Source organism: Manis javanica, chromosome 8 (genome assembly GCF_040802235.1).
Source record: "Manis javanica isolate MJ-LG chromosome 8, MJ_LKY, whole genome shotgun sequence".
NCBI lineage: Eukaryota > Metazoa > Chordata > Mammalia > Pholidota > Manidae > Manis > Manis javanica.
In genome coordinates, this window is record NC_133163.1 from 65,669,840 (window position 1) to 65,696,751 (window position 26,912).

The 26,912-nt window shown below is 36.9% G+C and overlaps 1 protein-coding gene across 4 annotated transcripts in view; it reads right to left on the minus strand.

Moving 5' to 3' along the window:
* The window catches only part of AKAP6 (A-kinase anchoring protein 6), a 627,130-nt gene that overhangs the window by 414,575 nt on the left and 185,643 nt on the right, over nucleotides 1–26,912 (minus strand). The window contains exon 1 of one of the 4 annotated variants that reach the window (XM_073211385.1): nucleotides 7,778–7,898. The exons of the other annotated variants lie outside the window; for them this stretch is intronic. The gene's annotated coding sequence lies outside the window, so the exon portion shown is untranslated. Of the gene's footprint in view, nucleotides 1–7,777; nucleotides 7,899–26,912 lie in introns of those variants that run through there. 4 annotated transcript variants of the gene reach the window in all.

Consider the following 26,912-nt stretch of genomic DNA (forward strand, 5'->3'; position numbering starts at 1 on the left):
TGCTCCTAAGGAAGTCTCCATAATCACTGTCTGATTCCTCTTTCTCCTTGGCCCTCTTCCCCCGCCAGCCCCATGCCCTCCAACACTCACCTGGAGTAATGCAGGTTAGTGAGGTCACTGCCATGAACCCAGATGAAATGTCTCACTTTCTAACCTGCCATAACAGTGCAACCTGCAAGTGGGTATCAGTGAGAAGGACTTCAAGAGCATGGGGTCAAGGGGGGAACAGCAAGTAAATAATGGGGCCCTGACAGATTCTTACAATTTAAAAGATCTTGGTGCTATCACTGATATTTCCTCTCTGTCTGTTTTTCTCCCCTTAGTATGTTCTTTGTGTATGGCTGTGGCCCTAGGCAGATGGCTGATTATATCTTTCTAATGAACAAAACCAGGCATCTTCTCCTGGGTAGTCCCTCAATCACCACTAACTTCCTCACCCAGAGCATAGAGTCTTCTGTTGATCATAAAACACTTCATCAATCATCTTTCTCCCTCACCACTTCCTCTTACCACCCCTGCCCCCACCATTTAGATCCTTCTCCTGTGGCACAGATACCCAGACTGACTCAGCTAATCATCATATATCCTGTGTAATTTCCCCCTACTTCAGTAGTCAGTTCCTGTCACTTGGAGACTCATTTGCCTGCATCAAAGAGTCAGCTGCAAATGGTGCCCATGGTCATGAGTGAACTATGATTCATAGAATGCTGAAGAGTATTCATATGTCTTAACCCATCACAAGTTGCTAATGATCACCTTTAAGAATTAGGCAGCTACCTTTCTGTTGTTCAAGAAAATACTCTGTGAGGAGCTAGATTTATAAACACTACTACATAATCTATGCAGTTACTACTTTTGTCAATGCTATAAACACAAAGAAAATGAAACAAGATTCATTTAAAATCAACTGACATTACTGACAATCAACTATATATAAGTCATTATGTATACAGGACTTACTATATTTACCCTCAAAGAAATTATAATTCAATAGGGACAATTTCCCACCCTCCTCTTTCTCTCACACATATATGGGTGCACAAGCATATCATGCACACACACATATATACACACACACTCACCCACTAATACCTATTGCACAGGCAGTATGTGGTCAAACAAAGCCCTTTGAGGCCCTGATGGAGTGGCATTAATCCTAGATGGAGCATAAGGGGAAAACCTTACTGGAGAAGGTAACATTTCAGATCGATTTGGAAAAACAGGTATGATTTAGATGCGCAGAGATGGAAAGGAGGTATGGAAAGAATTCCAGGCTGGGAGAACTATGTGGACAAAGACACCTCATGCCAACAAGTTGGGAGAATCAACAAATAATTCAGTTTTGAGGGGAATTTGCAGCTTGATAGGGGACCAGAAACAGGTAAGGTTACAGGGTAAGATATGGCCATATTATAAGAAGACTGTGAACCCCTATTATTTGAGTTTGAAATGATTCTGGCAGAAAGCAGGAACTCTAAAAAGATTATAAAAGGAGAGATATAGGATTACAGCTCTGTCCTAGTAGGAGACAGAAAATCAATACATGTATTTCTTACCATAAAAATGAAATGAAAAATCAGCATTTTGAGAGGATCAATATCCTCTTTTCCAGACACACTTCATTAATATAAAAGGTAACCTTAAAACTTCTTTCTAGCCCAGAAAAAAAAAAGAGAAAGATTGAGAGAGAGGGAGACTTCAAGTCTGACTTTTAGAGGAGAGTGATTAAAGGCGTTCTGTGCTCCGTTCTACCTACTCCATTAAATATAAAAAGGATTCTCCATTTTTAGTTCTCTATTAACACCACCATCATAGATCTGAAGTGGAAAATTTTTAAGGATCATTTTATGCAGTGTTTTACTTTATTTCTTGTTCTGAAATTATTTATTAATTAAAAAGTAATACATATCAAATACTATAAAAATAGATAACATTGAAGTTAAAAGATCCTCCTCTATCCCCATATTCTCATCTCCAGTCAACAAGTGATGAGGCTATTTATCTTTTGTGAGTGTAATATATGAAGTTGAGAGGAAATGAGCCCTAAAGAAGAATCATCTTTAAAGATTCTGAAGTATTAGTTATCTGTATTAATGAAGCACTATGGAAGTGTTTGCTAATTCAGTGTTTATTTACCAGGTGTTAGTAGGTATTCTAAAAGAAGTTGCTACAGCAAATAAATCGAGAGAGTGATGATTGATGTGGGGGTAGCAATAACAAAGTGAAAAATATACATATAAATTTTTTATTATTATTATTATTTTTGCTTCCTCTAGAAACTCCACTAACACTACTGTCCAGATTTGGGGTTATGTATATATATATGTGTGTGTGTGTGTGTGTATAAACACTTGAGAATGGAAAGAGAAATAATAATTTCTTAGAAAGCTGCAAATTAAATGAACAAGTAATAAATGCCTTAGCCAACTGAAGAAAGCTAAATCCTAAGCCAGCACTGTAGAGAGCAAAGAACCAACCTGATTTTACTTCAGAATCTTTTAATGTCTTGAAATTGGTGAAACCACAAACCTCTGGAAGTGGAGGTGGAAGAGCATGGTAGTGAAGAATTAACTTGATGCAAAGAAAAGTCTAGCCTTTGTCCTGAGTCCTGGGAGATAATCTCTAAACCCTTAGAATTTCCCAAGTGATATTATTTTTGTTATTCATGGTTGACCCCTCAGACCACACCTGTAACTTTATACTAAGAAGGTGATTTATAATAAGGACTAGCAAAACAGAAAGACAACCATGTGGTTAGGGGGCTGGGGCTTTAAGTCACCAAACAGGCAATCATTCAATCAAGCATGCCTAATAATGAGGCCCCAGTAAAAACTACGGACACTGAAGCTCAAGCAAACTTCCCAAGTTGGCAGTATTCCTTGAGTATTGTCACACATCAAAGAGTAAAGCACCCCTAAGGACATGGAAGCTTTGTGTCTGGGATCTTCGCAGCCGAGTTCCACTATGTGTTTCTTCCTTTGGCTTGTTATGATTTGTGTCCTTCTGCCACAATAAAACTACAATTGTAAACATAGCACTTTGAGTTCTGTAGTTGATCTACCAAATTATCACATCTGAAGGAATCTGTGAAGACCTCCAAATTTATAATCATCTGGTCTGAAGTGGGGATAGTCCTGGGGACCCCTGAACTTGCAACTAATGTCAGAAGTCTTGGGCAGACTTGGTAGTTTTGGAGAACTGTGCCCTTAACCTTGACTTTGGTCTAACTCTGGGTAAAGGGGCAATGATACATCAAGAAGATTAATTTTGATAGAAAAATGTTTAAAAAGCAGTTAGAACTAGGTCTTTCTTACTCTGTATTGCTGGGTAGTTGCTCCCACTCCTAATTCTGGCAGAAGACCAGAGGTTTATTCTCCAGAAAGGATCAGTCAAAGGGTCTCTGAACTTAGGGACATGAGCAGAACAGAAGTGCCTTGAAAACAAGGGGGTTAAGTTAACAAAGGCATTCTGAGTGCTAAGACCCCAGTTCTCTTCCCCAGTCTGACTCTTCAAAGCCTTTACTGTCGTCCTGTCAAGAGACTAGAGACCCTCTCTAGGAGATTTGATCAGTCCAAGAAGAAAAGTTAGTGAAGTTTGCACAACCAGATTACCTTATAGTGACATTCACAGTCAACAGGCCCATACACACATGCAGAACATTTTATCCTAGTTTTCCATTCCTAAATATGATCAGGTAGTCAAGTATTAGCATAGATTAGGGAAAGTTCTAATACGGATAATAGACCTAAGGACAAACAAAAAACTCAACCTGGAAGAAACAAATTATGCAAGAAGAAGATGATTTTAGAGAAAAAGAAAGGTTATCAGAAATAAGATTCTGTATCCATGAAACAAGAACAGAATGTTATTTTTTTAATATTAATAGAATAATAAAGAATTTTGGCAACATAAAAACCTGGTAGTAGAAAAGGAAATTTCAATACAATGGGTGAAAATAAATTTGAAGAAATCTCACAGGAAGCAAAGCAAAAAGATAAACAGAAATCAGGAGAGAAAACATATGATAATTAGCAACCAATCTGGAGGTACAACATTTGAAGAAAAGGAGTTCCTGAAGGTGAAAGGAAAAGAAAGGGGAAAAGAGAAATCTTTTAAGAAAATGAAAGACAGGAGTTTCTAGATTAAAAAGATACCACCTAGTCTATGAGAATAGGCACAAACTGAGATACTTTATTTGAAAACTCAGGATATTAGGGAACATGAGATTTACATTGGAGGTAGAGGCATATGTAAAGAATCATAAATTAGATTGTTTTGGATTTCTTAACAGCAACTGTGATATTGTGACTTAATAATAAGAAATATATCCTTGGTTTTTGTCCCCATTTCTGGCAGAGACCTCCTAAAAGTCTTGAAATTTCCTAAACACAAGAACAATGGGAGCATCTTTGTTACTGTATTTGGTCTTTTGTTCTCTCCTGAAATAGCTCCAGAGCCATAAAGGTGAAAGAGTGTCTTGTTATTCACAACAAAACCTTTTCAACCACGCCTGAGTTTATGTCAGTGAGATGACTTTTAGAAAGCCCTTAAGGATGGGGGCTGGTTGCCAGGGGAACCAACCTTGATTAGAGGATTGCAACTTTCAGTCCCACGCCCAATCTCTGGGCAGAAGAAAGGAGCTGGAGGTTGAATCAATCACCAGTGGCCAATGACTTAATCAACCATGCCTACCTAATGAAGTCTACATAAAAACCCAAAAGGACAGGGTTCAGAGCACCTCTAGATTGATGAGCAGGAACACATCAACGTGCTGGGAGGGTGATGCACCCCAAACTCCAAGGGAACAGCAGCTCTTGGGCTTAGGTCTCTTCTGGACCTTGCCCTATATATATCTTCATCTGGCTATTCATTCAGGTCCTTTAATATTCTTTGTAATAAAGTGGTAATATAGTAAGTAAACTGCTTTCCTGTGTTCTGTGAGTATCTACAGCAAATTAATCAAACCTGAGAGTGGAGTCATGGGAACAAAGAAGGGGGTCAATTTATAGCCAGTTGGTCAGACACACCAGTAACAACCTGGATTGCAATTGGCATCTGAAGTGGGTGGGTGTAGGGGGAGAGTCTTGTCAGACTGACCTGTGAGATGTGACAGTAACTTCAGGTAGTGTCAGATTTGAGTTAAGTTATAGGACTCCCAGTTGTATCACAGAACTGTTTGGTGTGGGAAAAAGCACCACCCATTTGGTAATTAGGAGTAAAGTAGAATGTTAAGAGTAAAGGAGACACACAGTAGTGTGTTTTTTCCATAACAGCAACATTGGAAGCTAAAAGACAATATATTTCCTTAAGAATGTTAGCATAGAATTGTATATCAAGAATAACGTAGAATGACAAACAATCAAATGTGAGGATAGAATAAAGATACTTTCAGACATTTAAGTTCACACACAGAAAAACCTCCCAAACACTTTCCAGAATTACCAGATCTCTCTAGATAGTCTACCAAGAAAAAAAACAGTAAACCAAGAAAAAGAAAGTCATGGGATACAGAAAACAAGAGACCTAGCACCCCAAGGTGATACGGAAGGGAAATCTCAGGATGGCAGCTATGCACCAGAGGCAAGGAAGCATGCAGTCTGGACTGGAATACGTCAGAATGCTCTCAGAAAGGCTGCTGCTAACAGACGACGTTCAAAGAAAACCTGCTGTGAATGAACATACTTAGAAGAGATTTATTCAACTGGTAGAGAACTGGGAACTGAATTAGAGATAAACACACAGAAAACTAACCAAATAATGATTATAACTCCAGAAAAAAATAAGAAATTGTACAAAATTAGAACAGGAATCATTACTCTACTTGCTTTAGCCAAAAACTGCATTTATATATTCTTAATAATACAAATACGAAATGTTGATATAATCCAAGTCAAAAGATAATTTTATAGGCAGGATGGGGTGGGTGGCAAATGTGTGTGCACACACATGTATGTACACCCCTGTGAGAGACTTGCAAGAGAGAGATGGGGTTGGGGAACAAGCTAAATAAATTTCTCCTTGTTCATAGTGAGAAGTGAATAGATAGACAAAAAATACTCAGGAAGTAACCATACCATTTTATTGTTTCAAAGTGGAGGTAGTTACCAAAAGAATCAGCCAAAAGAATACTTGCCTCTGGAGAATGGAAAATGGAACAAAAAGGTCTGGTGACTGCTGTGTGTCTTAAATCTCAGAACTACTTGACTCTATCTGTGTGCAAACACATAACTTTAAAATATCTAGATTAAAAAATGAGTTTCTTAGTTGCAAGACACGGCTTTAATATGCTCAGGTACACTGAGCATCTCCAAATAAAGGATAGGAATATTGGGTACATTCATTCCCAAACTTATTTGACTATGAAAATGATTTTGTTTTTTTAGTAGAAAATGTCACAAGACTGGATGGGACACTCAGTTAAAATACTAAGTTTAAAATCGTGCCTATACCATATTTTTTAATACAAAATTCTGTGACTCTCTTCAGTATTAAGGCTGTATTTGTTTCACTCAAATATCCCTTTAAGAACTGCATCCTGTGAACTAAATATGATCTCATGATGAAAGCCACAAGTGATTAAGTAATCCAGTTGAAGGTTAAGTTATTTCATTATCTGTCCCATGAGTAGATACATTCTGGAATAACTTTTATTTTTGAAGATAACTGAATCAGACTGAACTATCAAGTAAATGAACTTAAGCCAAATATTTCAACTAATATTACATTTGTTTTTGCTGTTCATGTGGCAACATGAAAACACATCAAATAACTACCTAAACTGCTGTTTTCTCATAAACAGCAGGCACTTTACAGGTGTTGAACTCTCATAGAGACCAGGATTTTCAAAAACATTATACCCTATTCACTATTATTTCCTTCGCACCCTAACCTCTCAGACATGCAAAAAGGATTTTCTGTAGAAGATTCTGATGTAAAATTAAAATATACTAATGGGAGATGGCAAAGGCTCTTAATATCCAGAGATCTGATATGTTTAGAGATCCCCCCCCTCTGAATGTTCTTTATTACAGAAAGAATAATTAAAGGTCTGTTTTTCAAATAAACAATTTCAGCAAGGTAGTCAATATTTTATAATGGTTTTGATTAAAATGCATCAAGTTCATTAAATACTGACAAGCATTTCTGCCCAACAAGCCATCTAAATTAAAGGTGGGAGTTTGATAAAACATGACTTGTTCTAACAGGAATTGGTGTTTGAGAGAATAATTCCTAGAATATGAAAGGGTTATATATCATAGACCTTCAAAGATAAATGAAATATGTATTTTCTAGTGAAAAGCAGAGAGAGAGTGTAGCCCATAAATATTTTTGCTCTGTGTATTCTGGTAGAAAATAAAAGCATGAGGTATGTAACAGTTTCGCATAAATTCACCTTCACTGAATTTTTGTCTTTCTTAATAAATTAAGAATTAGTAAATTCTCTTGCTTAATGAAATAAACAGCAATAACAGAAACTGCTGGGTAAGAGCTAATGACTTAAAAGCCTCTAAAAAGAAGCTAGCAGATCCTTCATCAACCCTAGAAAATTAGTTTTAAATTAAATATTACCAGGTGTGTTGCCAGATCTTCGTTTCAACAAAAACAGAAAAAAAAAAGTTATATTTTAAAATTTAGAAACCCCTCTAAACCACAGGCGGATAAAGGGCAAAATGCTGAACACTACAACAGGCCAAGCTATGCTCTCCCTCCTGAGCCATGAACGCTAAAGCCTAAGTTGAAAGCAAAAACCCTCCAGCCCTTCGATCCCATTACTCACCACTAACCAAGTCTAGCCATGGTGTGGAGGGGAAGGAGCAGCACTTTCCCAGAGAGATCATCACTTCAGAGCCTTTCACTTCTCGCCCTCCTCAGGCAAGTCTTTACGAAGACTTCCTCATCCAAGCACATGAGCACGTGGCTGGCATCCAAGAGTGACTCAGATGCTTGAAAGATGACTGTCCCTTAAGATTTTTCATATCTTTCTTTGTTAACAATAGTTACAATTTATGTGACACTCAGAAACAATTGGTCCTTCTCCAAAAGGTTGTGGGAATCATCCGTTTATGATTTTCAATTAATTCTTCACAATGACATAAGACATCACATGACACAGCTACTTTGGGTCTGTCTTAGTCATTTGCAGCCAAATACAAATGGATCTCAGACTAAGTCTGCTTGTCATAGCTTCTGTTTGTGCCCTTTGCCCTGATCCTATCACTGTTAACAGTTCTATATGATCCAAACATTGACTGGATACTACAGATCCTATGAATGAGTTTCCTCAACAAGAAATGTTACTTCATACACCTGAAAATGAACAACACAGAATATTTCATTAACATGCACCTGACTCAATTTTAAAATAAGAGCATTTGGAATGACCTTTAAATTAAGCTTGAGTCTGCAAGTAAGAATTTTACTAATTTCATATTTTTATAATGTAAAACAAAGAACAGCTGAGAGAAAATGTTTTTTCTATGCTTCCACCATAATGTGCAAAATAACATGAAAATTTTAAAGAAAACATTTAGATTTATAAGGAGGCAGAGGAATATATTGACCTGATCATTTTATGGACACTGTAATTTAAGAAAAAATTATTTTATGAGCGTCTCACTTTGACACTAACCTGGGTGCTCTAGAAAACAAGTGAGTTAGCACTTGCCGACCCTCCACCTTCCAGGAACTTGAAGTCCAGAAAAGGAAGAACTAGCAGTTTCTGCTGTACTTATTTCTCAACTGAACCATAAAGAGAAATAGGTTGGAGAAAAACTGATCTTAAACAGAAGGAATTAAGTCCCTATACATGTTTTTCCATTTTTTTAATTCCCAGCTCTACTGATATTTAATTGACATAAAACATTTTGTATGCTTAAAGTGTACATGATTATTTACACAAAAATGATTACTACAATAAGGTTAGTACACGTCAATAGTTCACATAATTATATTTGTGTGTGTTTAAGATTTACTCTCTTAGCAACTTTTAAGCATGTATATACTATTGTAAACTATAATCACCATGCTGTACATTAGATCCTAGAGCTTACTCATCTTATAACTACAAGTTTGTACCCTTTGATCAATATCTCCTAATTTTCCCTACCCCATCACCCCTAGCAACCACCACCGTTCTTTGTTTCCATTAGTTTGTCTTTATTTAAGACTCCATATATAAATGAGATCATACAGTAATTGTCTTTCTCTGATTTATTTCACTTAGCCCTCATCCATGTTGTCATAAATGGTACATCTTGGCTATTGTGAATTATGCTACAATAAACATAGGCATACAGATATCTCTTCAAGACTGATTTCATTTCCTTTGGATATACACCCAAAAGCAGGACTGCTAGATCATATATATGGTCATTCCATTTTTAACATTTTGAAGAATCTCCATACTGCTTTCCATAGGGGCTGCACCAGTTTACAATCCCACCAGCAATGCAATGGGTTCCTTTTCCCCCACATCCTCACCAACACCCATCATTTCTTATCTTTTTGAGAGGTCATTCTAGTAAGTGTGAGGTAGTATTTCATTGTGGTTTTGATTTGCATTTCCCTGATAATTAGTAATGTCAAACACCTTTTCATGATAACAATTTGTCTGACTTGGAAAAATGAATATTCAGGTCATCTGCCCATTTTTTAGTTGAATTCTTTGGGGTTTTCTGCTATTAAGTTATCTAGATAACTTAATAACTTAAAAAACCAACTCTTAAGGTTTCATTTAACTTTTCTGTTGTCTCTTCAGTCTCTATTTCCTTTCTGCTCTATTCTTTTTTATTTCCTTCATTCTGCTAATTTTGGGCTTAGTCCATTCTTTGTTATCTAATTCTTTGATATGTAAAATTGGGCTGTTTGAGATCTTTCTTTTTTCTTAATGTAATCATTTATCACTTTCAGCTTCCCTCTTAGACTGCTTTTGCTGCATCCCATAAGTTTTGGTAAGCTGCACTTCATTTTTATTTGTCTCAAGATACTTCCTGATTTTCCTTTTGATTTCTTCTTGGAGTTAACTGGTTTTTAGGACTGTATCATTTAATATCCACATATTTTGTGAATGTTTCAGTTTTCTTCTTTACTGATTTCTACTTTTATACTATTGTGGTTGGAAAAGATACTAGATATGATTTCAATCTTCTTAAAGTTGTTAAGCTTGATTTGTGGCCTACCATATGCTCTATCTTGGACAATGTTCTGTGTGTACTTGAGAAGAAGGTGTATTCTAGTGCTATGAGATGGACTCTTCTATATATGTCTGTTAGGTCATTTGTCTATAGCATTATTCAGATCTGCTGTTTCCTTATTAATTTTCTGTCTGGATGATCTATCTGGGGTATTGAACTCCTCTAGTATTATTATAATGCTATGTCTCCCTTCAGTTCTATTAATGTTAACTTCAAACACTTTGGTGCTCCAATGTTGGGTGCATATATATCTATACTTCTTATAGTCTCTTGATAATTGACCTCTTAATCACTGAAGAGTGACCATCTTTGTCTCTTGTGACTAATTTTGACTGACAGTATTTTTTATCTGATGTAAATACAGCCATTCCTGCTCTTTTTGTTGTTGCTACCATTTGCATGGAATATCTTTCTCCATCTCTTCACTTCTACTTACATGTCCTTAAAATTAAAGTGAGTCTCTTGTATACAGCATGTTGTTGGATCTTGTTTTTTTATCCATTCAGCCACTCAGTCTTTTGATTGGAGAATTTAGTCTATTCATGTTTAAAGTAATTATTAGTAGGTTGAAAATTTACTATTGCCATTTTGTTAATTCTTCTTTTCTCAGTTCCTTTCTTCCTTATTTCCTCCCTTACTATATTTCTTTATTTATTCTTTTCTTTTTTTTTTGTAGTGGTATGCTTTTAATTCCTTTCTCTATCTTTTGTGTAACTACTACAGGTTTTTTTCTGTGTGGTTAACATGAGGCTTATATAAACAATCTTATAGATAAGTGTATTTTAAGTTAACAACTAACTTTCAAACCTTATTTTTGAAAACTCTACACTTTTACTTTTCCTGCCCCCACATATAATGCTATTGATATCATACTTTGTATCTTTTTTATACTATGTATCCATTACCAAATTATTATAACTATAGTTACCTTTAATAAAAGTAATTTATATACCACATCACATTATTAGGCTAATCTGAATTTCACTATATATAAACCTTCACCAGTGAGTTTTGCATGTTTTCATGTTGTTACTTAGTGTTCTTTCATTTCAACTTGAATAACAACCTTTAGCATTTCTGTAAGGCAAGCTACTGGTGTTGAACTCTCTTAGCTTCTGTTTACTCAGAAATATCTTAATCTCTACTTCATTTATTAAAGGATAATTTTGGCTTCAAAGGATAAGGGTGTAGTATTCTTGGTTGGTATACTATTTTTCATTGTCTTTTAATTTTTTCCTCTCAGCACTTTGAATATTTCATCCCACTCCCTCCTGGCTTACAGGTTTCTACAAAGAAATTTACTGATAGTCTTACAAGGTTTCCCTTGGATAAAATAAATCATTATTCTCTTGCTGCTTTCAAAATTCTCTCTTAGCTTTGATTTTTAACATTTTGATTATAACGTGTCTCAGAGTAATCTTTGGGTAGATCTTGCATTGGGTACTTTGAGCTTCCTGTAACTGGATGTTGATATCTCTTCCAAGATTTGGGAAATTTTCAACTATTATTCCCTTCTCACTTTTTTATTAGAAAAAAGTTGATATACATTATATTGATTTCAGACGTACAACATAGTGACTCAATAATTATATACATTACTAGATACTTGCCACAATAAGGGTAATTACCCCATTATCATACCAAAGACATCAGAGTATTATTTGTTATATTCTCTATGTTGTACTTCCATTCCTATGACTAACTTATTCTATAATTTGGAGTTTGTGGCTCTTTATCCCCTTCACCTCATTCACCCTTCCCCATAAACCTGTCCCAATGGTAACCAACACTGTTGTCTATACCTACATTCTATTTCATTTTTGTTTGTTTTTGTATTTTCCTTTTAGATTTCACATACAAGTGAAATCCTATGGTATTTGTCTTTCTTTGCCTGGCTTATTTCACTTAGCATGATAACCCGCTAGGTCTACCCATGTTGTCACAAATGGCAAGATTTCCTTCTTTTTACGGATGAGTAATGTTATTTTGTGTATATGTATCACTTCTTCTTTATCCTTTCATCTTTTGATGGACACTTTGGTTGCTTCTGTATCTTGTATAATGTGACAATAAACACAGGGCTGCATATATCTTTTCAAATCAGTGATTTTGTTTTCTTTGGGTAAATTCCCAGAAGTGGAATTACTGGATTGTACAGTATTTCTATTTTCAGTCTTTTCAGGAACTTCCATACTGCTTTCCCCAGTGGCTGCACCAATTTATATTCCCACCAATAGTGTACGATGGTTCCCTTTTCTTCACATCCTTGTCAACACTTCTTAATTCTTGTCTTTTGGATAGTGGCCATTCTAACTGGTGTGAAGTGAAGTCTCACTGTGGTTTTGATTTGCATTTTCCTGATTAGAGATGTGCAGCATCTTTTCATGTGCCTGTTGTCCATCTGTATGTCTTTTTTGGAAAAACGTTCAGATCCTCTGCCCATTTTTTAATTGAATTATTTATGGGGGGGTTTTGGTGTTGAGTTGTATGAGTTCTTTAAATATTTTGGATATTAACTCCTTATTGGATGTGTCATTTTCAAATATATTCTCCCATACAGTAGGCTGCCTTTTTGTTTTTTTGAAGGTTTCCTTGCTTTGCAGAAGCTTTTTAGTTTGATGTAGTCCCACTCGTTCATTTTTGCTTTTCTTTCCCTTGCCCAGGGAGGTGTATCGATAAAGAAATTTCTCATGCTGATATTCATGAAATTCTTGACTGTTTTTTTTCCTAAGAATGTTATGGTTTCCTGTCTTACATTTAGGTCTTTAATCAGTTTAGAGTTTACTTTTGTCTGTGATGTAAGAACAGTGATCTAGTTTCATTCTCTTATAAGTAGCTTTCCAGTTTTCCCAATACCATTTATTGATGAGATTGTATTTTCCCCACTGTATATTCATTACTCTTCTGTCATATACTGAACATATATGCATGGGTTTATTTCTGGGCTCTCTATTCTGCTCCATTTTGGTCTGTTCTTGTGCCAGTACCATGCTGTTTTAATCACTATAGCTTTGTACTATAGCTGGAAATTGGGGTATTCCCCTAGCTTCATTCTTTATCAGGATTGCTTTGCTATTCAGAGTCTTTTGTGGTTACATATAAATTTTAGGATTACTTGCTCTAGTTCACTGAAAAATGCCATTGGTATTTTGATAGGGATTGCACTGACTCTGTAAATTGCTTTGGGAAGGATGGCCATTTTGACAATATTAATTTTTCCTATCCATGAGCATTTTAGACTTCCATTTATTAATGCCTTCTTTAATTCTCTCATGAGTGTCTTGTAGTTTTCAGAGTATAGGTCTGTCACCTCCTTGGCTAGGCTTATTTCTAGGTATTTTATTCTTTTTAATGCACTTGTAAATGTGATTGTTTTTTTATTTCCATTTCTTCTAGTTCATTTTCATTAGTATATAGGAATGTAACAGATTTCTGTGTATTTATTTTGTATCCTTCAACTTTTTGAATCCAGTTATTAGTTCTAATAGTTTTTTGATGGAATCTTTAGGATTCTCTCTATATAATACCATGTTATCTGCAAATAGTGACAGTTTTACTTCTTCCTTACCAATTTGGATGCCTTTTATTTCTTTTTCTTATCTAATTACCATGGCTAGGACTTACAGTACTATGTTGAATAAAAGCAGTGAGAATGGGCATCCTTGTCTTGCTCCTGACCTTAAAAGAAAAGCTCTTAATTTCTTTGCCATTGAGAATGATGTTGGCTGTGGGTTTGTTATATATGACCTTTATCATGCTGAGGTATGTTTCCTCTATACCACTTTGTTGAGTGTTTTTATTATGAATGGATGTTGAATTTTGTCAAATTCTTTTTCAGCACCTATTGAGATGATCATGTGGTTTTTATCCTTCCTTTTTTAATGTGTATCACACTGATTGGTAGATATTGTGCCATCCTTGAATCCCTGGAATAAATCCCACTTGATCATTATGGATGATCTTTTTTATATATTTTTGAATTCAGATTGCTAATATTTTGTGTTGAGGATTTTTGTGTCTATATTTATCAGGATATTGGTCTGCAGTTTTCTGGTTTTTGTAGTGTCTTTGTCTGTTTCTGGTATTAGAGTAATGTTGGGCTCATAGGATGTTTGGAAGTATTCCCCCTCTTCTATTTCTGGAATACTTTACGAAAGATAGGTATTAGCTTGTCATGAAATATTTGGTAAAATTCACCTGTGAAGCCATCTAATACTGGACTTTTATTTGTTTTTTATTATCAGCTCAATTTCATTACTAGTAATCAGTCTTTTTAGATTTTCTGTTTCTTCCTGGGTCAATATTGGAAGATTGTATGATTCTAGGAATTTATCCATTTCTTCTAGGTTGTCTAATTTATTGGCATATAATTTTTCATAAAATTCTCTTACAATTGAATTTCTGTAGCATCAGTTGTAACTTCTCCATTTCCATTTCTGATTTTGTTTGTGTCCTCTCTTTTTTTCTTGATAAGTCTGGCTAAGGACTTGTCTATTTTGTTTATCTTCTCAAAGAACCAGCTTTTGGTTTTGTTGATTTTTTTCTATTTTCTTAGTCTCTATTTTATTTGTTTCTGCTCTGACCTTTATTATGTCCCTCCTACTAATTTTGTGCTTTGTTAGTTCTTTTTCTGGTTCCTTTAGTTTTAGGGTTAGATTGTTTATTTGGGATGTTTTTGTTTCTTGAGGCAAGCCCACATTGCTATAAACTTCCCTCTTAAAACCAGTTTTGGGGCATCCCACATATCTTCAACCATTGTGTTTCTATATTAATTTGTCTCTATGTATTGTTTGATGTCCTCTTTGTGCTGTTCCTTAATTCATTGATTATTTAGATGCTTCATTTAGCCTCCACATGTTTGTGTTTTTTTCCAGGTTTTTTTCTTTTAATTGATTTCTAGCTTCATTCATAGCATTGTGGTCTGAGAAGATGCTTGATATAATTTCAATCTTCTTAAATTTGTTGAGCCTTTTTTTTGCATCTTAATGTGTGATATATTTTGGAGAATATTTCATGTGCACTTAAGAAAAATTTGTGTTCTGTTGTTTTTGGATAGAATGTTCTGTATATATCTGTTAAGTCCATCAGATCTAATATGTCATTCAACACCTGTTCGTTGTTTTGTTTTTTGTCTGGATGATCCCTTTATCATTATATAATGTCCTTTATCTCCTGTTACTTTCTTTGTTTTGAAATCTATTTTGTCTGAGGTAAGTATTGCAGTTCCAGAATTTTTCTCAGCCCTTTTTTGCATAGTATATATTTCCCATCCCTTTTCTCTTGCTTTTAAGATTCTCTTTGTCTTTGACCTTTGACATTTTGATTATGATATGTCTTATTGTGGACTTCCTTGGGTTCTATTGTTTGGAACTCTCTGAGCTTCTTGAACCTGGTTGACTGGTTCCTTCCATAGGTTAGAGGACTTTTCAGCTATTATTTCTTCAAATAAATGTTCTACTCCTTTCTCTCTTCTCCTTCTAGGAGTCCTATAATGCAGATGTTAGGATGTTTGATGTTGTCACAGAGCTCTCTTACTCTATTCTCATTTCTTTTAATTCTTTCTTTCTTCTGCTGTCCAGCTTGAGTGCTTTCAGTTTACTCTATCTTTCAAGTCATGGATCCATTCTTCTCCACCCTCTAGTCTGCTGTTCATTCCTTCCAGTGGTTTTTGTTTTTTTATTTCATCTATAGAATTCTTCATCTCTGATTGGTTTTTTTTTTAGATTTTCTATATTTTTGTTGAGGCCTACTAGGAGTTCTAGTATTGTTTTCTCAAGTACAGTGAATATCTTGGTAACCATTGCTCTAAACTCTTTATCAGGTAGATTGATTAACTGTGTTTCATTTGGGATTTTTCCTGTTTTGTTTTTTTTCTTGTTCTGTCATTTGGAGCATATTCCTCTGTCTCCTTATTTTGTATGACTTTCTGTGCTTGGTTCTTTGAGTAAGTTGAAAGGGCTTGCTCTCGCAGATTTGAAGGACTGAGCTTGTGTAGGAGAGTCCCCTGTGTAAAATGCATGTGTCTCATGGTTTGGTAAGCTATAGGAATGCCAGTGTGGGATGGGTTTTTCCTAGTGCTGAGACTTTTAGGACATGGTCCTGAAGGCATTGGAGGAGCTCTTGGGTGGGCAACTGTGGGTTCTGCACTGGCAGGTAGAGGGTAGTGAACCAGCAGAGGGTTGAGGATGCACTCCAAGTAACTCCAGATTGGCACCAGCTGAGTTCCCTGTGCCTCATCACACTATACCTGTGTACACTCTGGGATGCTCAGGACTGCTCTGGGGAATTCCTATGTTTGGTGTTCACCAGGCCCCACTGGCTGCATGGAGTCAGATTCCATGGCACATTGCCACAAGGCCCCTGTGTGCTTTTAGCTTCTCCAGGGAATCCCCCTATCAGTGCCCACCAGGTCCCACTAGTGACCAGGGTTCAGGCCCAGCACACATGTTCCCCATGGTGCTCTGCATAGTTGCCACAGCAGATTCATACACTCTCCCTGTAAGCCAGGAAACATTCAGGTCCTGCTGATGGGGCTGGGCTGGTGGATGACATCAAGCAGCTAGGTGGGGCTGCTATCACACCCAGATCCTGCCTTGGCTGCACTACGATGTGCAAAAGGAGTACAAATAATGGCACTCCAAGTATTCTTTGTATTCAAAAACAGTGTGATACCAGATTTCATGCAGACAAAAGCAAGAAGGCTTTCCTTCCCTGCCTTCTGGCCCTATGACTTTAACAGTCCTTACTCCTGTATGCCCAGGCTGACCCAACCTCAATCTACCAGTATTAAAAGGAAATAAAACTGCAAGTCATGCTTAATTTCCCATTTTATTTACTTTTTAGTTTCAGCTCTGAATCTCTTATTCTGCTTTTGATAAATTTATGTCCCTTTCAATATTTTCTTAGTTTCAGACTGGGATTCTTCATCTGGCATTCTAGATTTTGACTAGCAAAATCTATGATTAACTTCTGATATTGGCATTTTTGTGCTGTGTCTAGGTTTTCCCTTTGGTCCTCTGCAAAGGCCTATCAATTTAGGTCTCTACTTTGGGCTCATCTTTTCCCTGTAACAAAGTAAATAAAGACAAACTCCAAAGTGTGACATGGAGAATGTGCCCCACAGAGACACAGAAATCCAACAATGTTTCTAATACCTTGGATTTATCCATCAGTCAATGGAGAAATGCTTTAAGAGCTTTTCTGTCATCAAGATACGGTGCTAAGAGCTGTGGCAAATTCAGCAGAAAGCATACTGGCAGGGTACTTCATTTTGATGTTCTGGAAATGAACTGGAGTAAAAGGTAAAGGAGAAATTTGTGCCTATGAGGTTACTTATCTTATGGCTGTATATTACAAGAATTTAAAAATGGTTTGCCCTGAAACATTTTTGGTCCTTATGACTATCCTTACTTGTTTAATGCTATTATTACATGGTATCTTTGGGTGATCAGGAGAAGAAGCTATTAAAAAGAAAGAAAATAGAGCAGTGTATCCATTATTAAGGACCGCTGGATAGCCTCCACAGTAGGAATCCAAGAAAAGATATATATAGTATGGCAAGTGTAGGAATGATTGCCTTGCTTACAATGAAAACCTCCAAATTCAAGACTAAGACAAGGAAAAGTACATTGCCTGCACCTACTCTCAGCCCATCCTACCACGTTTTTTCTTTAATCAAGGGTATTTGTATTTGTTAAGAAATACAGGACTAAAACAAGGCAGGTTGCTGACACCATCAACCATAGCAGGTGTCACAAAGATCTACTGTGCAAACAGGCACATAGGCATATGTTGATTCATTCTAAGAAGATCATTTCCTAGTGACTCAAAGAGTGTGACAACCTTGACACTGTTGACAGTTTGGACCTTTGGAGTATTCAGCAATGAGTTTTGCACTTCACTTCCTAAGGACTCAATAGAGCCACAAAATGAAGTGAGCTGTAATTTTCCTTTGCCTAGGACATCTGATAAACTGTAGTTCCTGCATATTTATAATCCATTGTTTTACGCAGAGTCAAATCCTTACCCAGAGATACCCTTCAAAGTTGATGGTATAAAAAGGGAGAGTGGTAGTGTGTTAATATTACATACAAGGATTATGAGGAATGTCACATTATCATAGAAACGTGTCATGTCATATAATTTACTTCTGAAAGAGGCAAAGATTATAAACTTCTTCGAAGTAGGAATCATGTAATACAATTTTGCATCCTACTTACTGTCTTACTAAGACCCCTCTGCTTAGCAGGTATGTGATAAACATGGACTGAATATATGAATGAGTCTGGAAGTGATAGCATATGCATGAATAATTCAAATAGTGAGAAAATAAAGGCTTTATATTAATTATCTGGTCAACAATTGTATACTGCATATTAAATAAGTGGCTATGAAATAGGAAAAGAGGAAAAAAAATCCAGAGGCTGAAAGTAATACTGGGAAATGTTGTGTTTTGTTTTTAGTAACAGGAGAAACTTTTGAGGTAGCATTCAATCTGGACTATATCCCACAAAAACCAAGATACACAATAAACCCCTTCTATTACCAATGCAAAAAAAAAGCCATTTCCTGGTATTAGCAGGCAAATAGAACAGCCAGGATTACAGAAAACATACTGGAGAAGAAAAAATTATTTTACATTTCTGATAAAGATAGAAAATCAAATGTTCTCATTAGTCTCTGTTCCCTCTCAAAATCCCACAAAAATGTCACTAAAGAAACTTTTTAAAAAACAAGAGAATAAGAGAGGTAATAAGTGCAAATAATTTTGGAAACCAGAAAACAAATGTACAAGAGGTAACTGATTAAGCAGATCTGAGAAAGCCAAATAAGGCAGTGGCGAACTGAGAGCCTATCTAATTTACATATGGCAGCCCTCAAATGCCCCAGAATTGATGACATCTTGTTCCCCTGGAAGTGAGGTGAGGTGGGCCCAAAATAGATAATTGCCTGAAAGCCAATTTAAGAAGCTGCCAGAACCTCAGATTCTCTCTGCTGGAAATTTGCCTCTCTCTGGAGAGAGTAAAATGGAGTCTCTGGACTAGAGGATACAAACACAGTTGAAGGCAGAAATACCTGACCCAAACTGGGGAACTGGGTCAACATACACCTATTAAATGTTTAGATCTTATCTCTTCTCTCACTCAGATCCCTGAATGGTATCAGTGTGGCCTCAACATTGCAGTCAGGGGGTTGAAATGTGATCAGATCTAAAGTAGACCTGAAAGTATTGTTGGAGAGGATATTCTGTCAATAAACACCTCATATTACCCTATAGCAGGATTTTTCAATCTTGACACTATTGATGTTTTGGGCCAGATAATTCTTTTTTGTGAGGAGCTGTCCACTATAGGATGTTTAGCATGTCTGTGGCCTCTACCCACTACATGTCAACAGTACTCCCACCTTCCAGTCATGGCAATCAGAAACGTCTTTATACTGCCAATGTCCCCTGCAGGGCAGAATCACTCCTGGTTGAGAACCACTGCCTTGCAGTGAGGTTGGCATGTCCATCCCACTTACCCAAAGCTTCAAATAAGCTTCTTAGATATTAATTGAAATTATGCATGGGTGAATATAGATACACTTGTAATTTATGCTTGAATTAATTAACCTTTTAGGAAGCATAGTGTGGTTTGGTTCTTCTCAACTAAAATTATTTTATTCTTTATAAGATCTAATTTTTAAAAAGACTTCCTAAAACACCATGTAAAGTTAAAAAGTATTCTGCTACAATTAAAAAAGAAAAAAACTATTAACATTGTCTAGCTATGGATAATTGGTTGGGGTTTACGTTACAAACTTCTAAATAGCTTGCTGTTTCTCACTCAAGGAACATTTATCATCATCATCATCTTTTTAGAATCCTAAAGTCAGGTAAGTCAGGTGGGTTCTCTTAAGGATACCTCTGAGATTTTTGCCTTTCAGAGATAGCATCTGACATCAGTTTGAACATGTGGAATTTTATTACCATTCATACTGTCTACTAGTTTCAAGGTCACTTTCAAATTAGATGAGAAAGGAAACCTTTGCTATTATGCTGTATCAATATGGGAAGTACATCTTGAATATAACAAAAATCCATTTATGAGAACCATATAATTTCAGAATATAAGGAATGTAGGAGCCATCTGTCAACCTCCCATCCTAGGAGGGTATCACCACTTCAAGATTCCTAAAACATGTTTAAGGATAATGGGCTGCTATTTTTTGAAGAAGGGGGTTCAGCTGTGAATCAACTAGAAAACTACCCAAATCTGCTTTTATAATCTTTACCCATTGATCTAAGCTTCAAAGAAAAAAAAATGTAACTTTCTTTTTAATCCATCCATTTCAGTTCAAGAGTTCTGGGCTCCTCCCTCATCCATGTAGTTTTGCTGCCTCAAAAACATTTCTACGCCTCAGCAACATCAAGAAATGGGGAAGCAGAAAAAGCTTTCTGAGACATCTGGCAGAGCATCCATGCCACTAGAAACCTTCCAGCCTGCACTTAACTCCTTTCACACACAAAATCATCTAGGTAGTTAGCATTTCAAAAGAGAGGACAATCATGCACAAGATTGGTTATATAAACTAATCTTGAGTAGTAATACCAACTAATTATCCCACACATGCAGCCTTTCATCAACATCGTCCTCTCCGTGGGCATGAGCATCCAGCCTTCGCCAATATCCACCCTCTGAGCAGTGACCCTTATTCCTACCTCAAAGCCATGAGAATAAAGACACAAGATCATCTTCCTCCCCTATCTGTACCTACTTGGAGATACTTTCATACTATATACAGCAGCATATACATAATTAATAACCTGGATTATGAAAAGAGGTTAAAATCAAATCATACTCAATTTACTTGTATTCCTAGGAAAACACTGCAGCAGATGCCTTAGCTCTCATCTTGTCTTTACAGAGACTCCTCATCCATCCAAATGAAAATCAAATGAGCTCCTGATAGCTGAAATCATCATCAAAAACCATCCAGTCTGTTACTCTGAATACTGAAAACTTTCTTGTATAAAAAATATTGTAAAGAAAAAAACAGATCCTACCATTTGCAACAACATGGATGGAGCTAGAGGGTATTATGCTCAGTGAAATAAGCCAGGAGGAGAAAGACAAGTACCAAATGATTTCACTCATATGTGGAGTATAAGAACAAAGGAAAACTGAAGGAACAAAACAGCAGCAGAATCACAGAACCCAAGAATGGACTAACAGTCACCAAAGGGAAAGGGACTGGGGAGGATGGGTGGAAAGGGAGGGACAAGGGCAGGGAAAAAGAAAGGGGGTATTACGATTAGCATGTATAGTGTGTGTGGGGTGCACGGGGAGGGCTGTGCCACACAGAGAAGACAAGTAGTGATTTTACAGCATCTTACTACCCTGATGAACACTGACTGTGAAGGGGTATGTGGGGGGAACTTGGTGAAGGGGGGAGCCTAGTAAACATAATATTCTTTATGTAATTGTAGATTAATGATACCAAAATAAAAATAAATAATAAAATAATAAAATAAAATAAAATATTGTAGCTAATTTGAGACCTTTTCCTTTCTTGAAGTCATTTTTAAGTCTCTAGCCCAATTCAAGTCAATCATTTCACAGTTTAATTTGCAAATGATACAATGACTAAATATTATAAAGTAATATTTGAAGGCTCATTAGAAAAATTTTTGTACCCTTCAATAGATTTTGCTTTTCCTTTCCTTTCCTTTCCCTTTCACTTCCACTTGAATAATCCTGGCTGCCAGCCAATGAGTCTTAGAGAAGTTCCTACTTCCTTACCTTCTACCCACCCCACCACAGTCATGGTGCGCCAAGCACTGATTTTCACTCAAGCAGTGTACTTTTCTTCTTAGAAGCTTTTCCACCTCCTCTGATTTTCAATTAACACAGAGGAGTGACAAGACAGTCACAGAGAGTGGCAAGGCCAATAATTAGTGCAAGTAATAGAGGATCCTGACACCACCAGAAAAAGCCCACTCTTTTGGCACTTTCCAGCATACTGTCAAGCAATAAATACCATCCACAGTCCAGCAAAGAACTCTCTACAGGACCCTGGGGTATTTTTGGTGCCTCAGCTCCTAACAGGCATTAAAGACAAATATTTCACCCCGATTCATCCTATGTGCCTCTATAGAAACCTCGTTTCCTCCAGGGTTCCAGGTTTCCTCCTGATTATCTCCCAACCCAGAATATTAGGGATTTTGTTTGTTTCAGCCTTGTGTGTCTGTGGAGGTGGGCAACAAGCATTAGTTCTATTCCATCTGAGGTTACCTGGTACCATTAAGTCTGAAACTATGGGTTTCCTGAAAACCACTAGAAAGTGATGTGAAAATAAGAAAGAGATCATAAAGTAGAATGAAGGAAAAACAGAGAAACACTGAGACAATCTCAAACCACCTCACTGACACACACTGATTATTCAATTTTCGTTGTTCTGCAAAGGTGGCTGCACCCTCTGTGTAGGCCACCCTCCCCAGGTGCCTCTTCAGGCCTGGCCAGATGGGTGCAACCTCTGCCCTAAGCCTCAGGGCTCCGTGGAGGCTGAGGCTCTGTGACTGTGTAAGGACCTCCGCAGACATAGTTGATCTGGCAAACTGCTATTGCCCAGGCCTGGAAACATTGGAGACTTAATGGTCTGTCTAATTCTCTGAACATAAACTTGGCAGGAGACTCTTTGAGTTACCAAGCAACTACACATCTGACAGGAGGCTTTTAATAACCTTTTCCATAGATTACTAAAAGTTCCCAGAACAAATTCATGTCTGTTCCAATTTAGAAAGAAAGAAACAGAGGTGTCCAAGAAGGGGGTGGGGAGAAGAAAGCCAGGAGGGCAAAAGAAACCAGCATGTCCTCAAGACATGTGGAAGCAGGAAGATGAAAAAGGCAGATAAATGAGAGGCACTTGGGTAAGCGGTGGAGACTGCCTGAGAAGGAGAATATGCATATTAGGATGGTATAAAATGTTCCCAGAATGGCATTTCCCAAAAGCTCGAGGAAGCAGTCTTGTGGTAAAAAGGAAAGAGCATCTAAGGTTCTCATTTGTTATATAGAATTATTGGTCCTTCCTCCATTTTGTTATAATCACTCCACTCAGCCACTCACCTCAAGTACACAACTGTCACAAAATTTGTACTATGAGGAGAGAATAGAATAAAACAGAATAGGGCAAGTTTAGGGCATTGATCTTTGCCCTTCCTTGAAGGCTTGTCCCAGTATGGCAATATCCTTTGAGTTTTTTTCCCAGCTTTATTGAGGTATGATTGACAAATAAACATTGTTTATGTGAAACTTTGACATACATATACATTGTAAAATGATTCCTCCAATCAAGGTAATGAGCCTATCATCACCTCACATATCTACTTTTGAGCAGGGGTGGGGTGGGTGGGGAGCACACAGCAGGAGAACACTTAAGGTCTATTCTCTTAGCAACTTTCACACATACAGTACAGTATTAGTTTTACTGCACCATGCCTGACATCAGATCTTGAGAACTTATTCATCTTGCATAACTGAAAGTTTGTACCCTTTGACACCTCCTCATTTCCCCCATTTCCTGAACCTCCCTGCCCCAGGCAACTACCATTCTACTCTTTTTCTATGAGTTAGGTTTTTTTACATACCACATGTAAGTGAAATTATAGTATTTGTCTTTGTCTGGTTTATTTCACTTAGTACACTGTCCCCTAGGATCATCCATGTTGTCACAAATGACAGGCTTTCCTTTTTATGGTTGAAAAGTATTCCATTGGATAATATTCTGTTATACCACATTTTCTTTATCTTTTCTTCCACAGAGAGACATTGAGTTGTTTATCTTGGCTATTGTGAACAATGCTGCAATGAGCATGGGACTGCACATATCTCTACATATATACACCCAGAAGTAAGATCGCTAGAACATACATTAATTTTTTTTTAAGAACCTCCATACTGCTTTCCATAATGATTGTACCAGTTTACATTCCCACCATCCTTTGACTTTGGCCAGATTTAAGAGCTCCTATCAGGGACCCTCTCCACATAGTTGATTCTAAGCATTCTCTGTCTCTGTCTCTGTGTCTCTCCATATCTCTCTGTATCTCTCCTCTCACTCTCTCTGTTTTTGGATTATGATTATCATGATTATCACTTGCTCCTTTTGCTAGTTCATACCTAGGGTGGACAAGCACTGCCCTCACCCCTTAGTAGCATAAAGATACAGTGCTTTCTGTAAAGGAGTGCAGAGAGCATTAAGAGTCAGGAAAAAGAACTAATAAAACTTAGCTAAACCTTAACAGCAGACCATTCCGGAATAGTAAGAGATTCAATGTCTAAACTTAGAGAGAGACCAGATCAAAGGAAGAGAGAGCGAGAGGCCAGCCAAGGGCTATTTGAATCCTAGTTTACTAAATCCCCATGGTTTACAACCCTGATATCCACCCTGGCAGGGCCCTTGCTTATTTTTATACTGCTTCTCACTTTAGGTCCCTGTATCTTAAACCGGCTAATAGCCTTTGTTAGGGAAAGAGTGAGTGCTGTTCAGGTGCTAATGCTGAGACCACAGTATCATTCACTCACACAGCAGGAAGAAAAAAACATTCCATGATTGGAATGGTCAAAGGAAAGTGGGGAAATGTAGAATCTAAGCATTAGTAAGATTAGTAAATTAGCATAAGCATAGCCATCTTAGAAACCTAGAAACCATTTTCTGAGAGTGTGACTCAGAGGAAAAAAAAAAAACAAAAAAAACAAACCCTGGGCCTGGGTAAGGCCTTGAAAAACAAGTTAATCATGAGCACCGGGTGGTGGGCAGCTGTGACCCTTGGTCAGCTAACCTTGGTCAGTAAATCTTACATACCAAGCTTATCGTGCAGAACCTCCCTAACCATTGAGGAGTAGTCTTACCCTGCCCTTGCTTAACCCCAGGATATATGTCTTGCAAGAATAATGTATAGTTATAGAAAATTGCTATGAGTTAAGTGCTTTGAAATTGCTATATAAACCCTTGGCTCTGAGTGCTCGGGGTCCTTGTTGAGACCCGCTGCATCGGGCTGACTTGGACCTCAGCTAGCTGGCTGAATAAAGACTTTGCTTGAATTTACATCTCTATGCCTGTGTAGTTTGTTCTCTGGGGAAGCCTCGGAAGCCTGGACCCTAACACTTTCCTTGTTTATTTCCCTACAACCCTGCCTACACCTTTATAAATTTAGTTTTATTTAAGCTCTCTGAAAATTACCCAATTTGTATATAACAACTATTTTCTGCTAACACCCATTATATATTTTACCCCTTATAACTTCAACTCCCATTGCAACTCTTCATTATACTGGACATCATATGGAAAATCTTCTCCTCCTTAAATGTGTATATTCCAATTCCATGAGCTCTTAGGACCCTGGGAATGGAGTAGTTCATATTAGTTGTTTCATTATAGTTTCAGTGTTCAGGGAAAAGTGGTGGAAATAATTACAGGATGTACCACTTATTTGAGGAATCTCCACAGCACAGCCTCCATACATCACCTCCCTCTTCAAGCTGTTTGCCAATCACTTCATAAAAATAACACTGGATAAACCGCCTCACCTAGCACAACCCCTTCCTCCACAAAAATCACTTCATTATTTTTCTGCTTCTCCCAAGAGTGGGAACTAAGAACTGATCAGTCAGACAATCTCTACAAATTAAATTTATACATTCTGGGATTAATCAAAACCTTTCATCATTTTAAAAGGGCTAATTTGAAAGCTAATGGAAAGAAACAATTCCAGGCAGTACTGACTTCAATTTGTCCACATCCTCTGCATTTTATTTCATCCTCTTCCAAGTTAACAACAACTAAAATGATGACTAAAAGATTCTACTAAGGGTTTTTTCTTCAAATGAAGAATACTTCTGTTAATAATTTTTCAAAAAAATATTTTATGGAAAAATGGCACATTCAAAGGATCTTGATTCTCTGCTCCTGTAATATTTAAAACGACTTAAATACTCTCATGTTGTGAGAACTTGGCCTCAGAGTGCCAAGCAAACTCAAGCAAGAAAACATGAAATTATATCTATGAGAGGAAAACTACATAATTTCTGCAAAGCAAATCATTGATCCAATTTGACCCTAATGCGATTACCCAGGAGAGTATTTGGTGGTGGAAAGGGCTAATGAAGATAAAATTACCATGGCTAATCCGTATTGATGCAAAAGAGAGGTAAATCTGAACAGCAGCAACAAGAACAATAATAATAGCTAACGTTTACATCATGCTTACTATATGTATATGGGCAAGGCAGTACTTTAAATGCTTTACATTTAAAGCATTTAAAGCAAGTCAATGACTTGACTGGGGAATTCTAGAAATTGGAACTGAAGTTTGAAAGGAGACAGATTAAGTTACTAATTAGCTAGGGATGCCAAAAAATAACAATGCATAGAAATAGAATACAAGGAAGAAGACATCTGTCCTCATGCATTCAACCAGAAATGGATCCTGCATTCCCACATGTACAAATGAGACGCAAGTTTGGAGCAGTTGCCTCCTTTCAAGGGATTCACAACTTGACAGTGTTACAGCATATCCCCAGAGGACTGGGTGCAATTGAAGGAGGAAGGGAAATTTAAGTAGAGAAGACAGTGTCACAGAAAATTACTTGTTCAAAAAAAGAAATGAAAAAAAAAATTTTAATGAACTCAAATACTTTGGCATTCTAGAGCTGGGGGTGGCAGAGAAAAAGACAACAT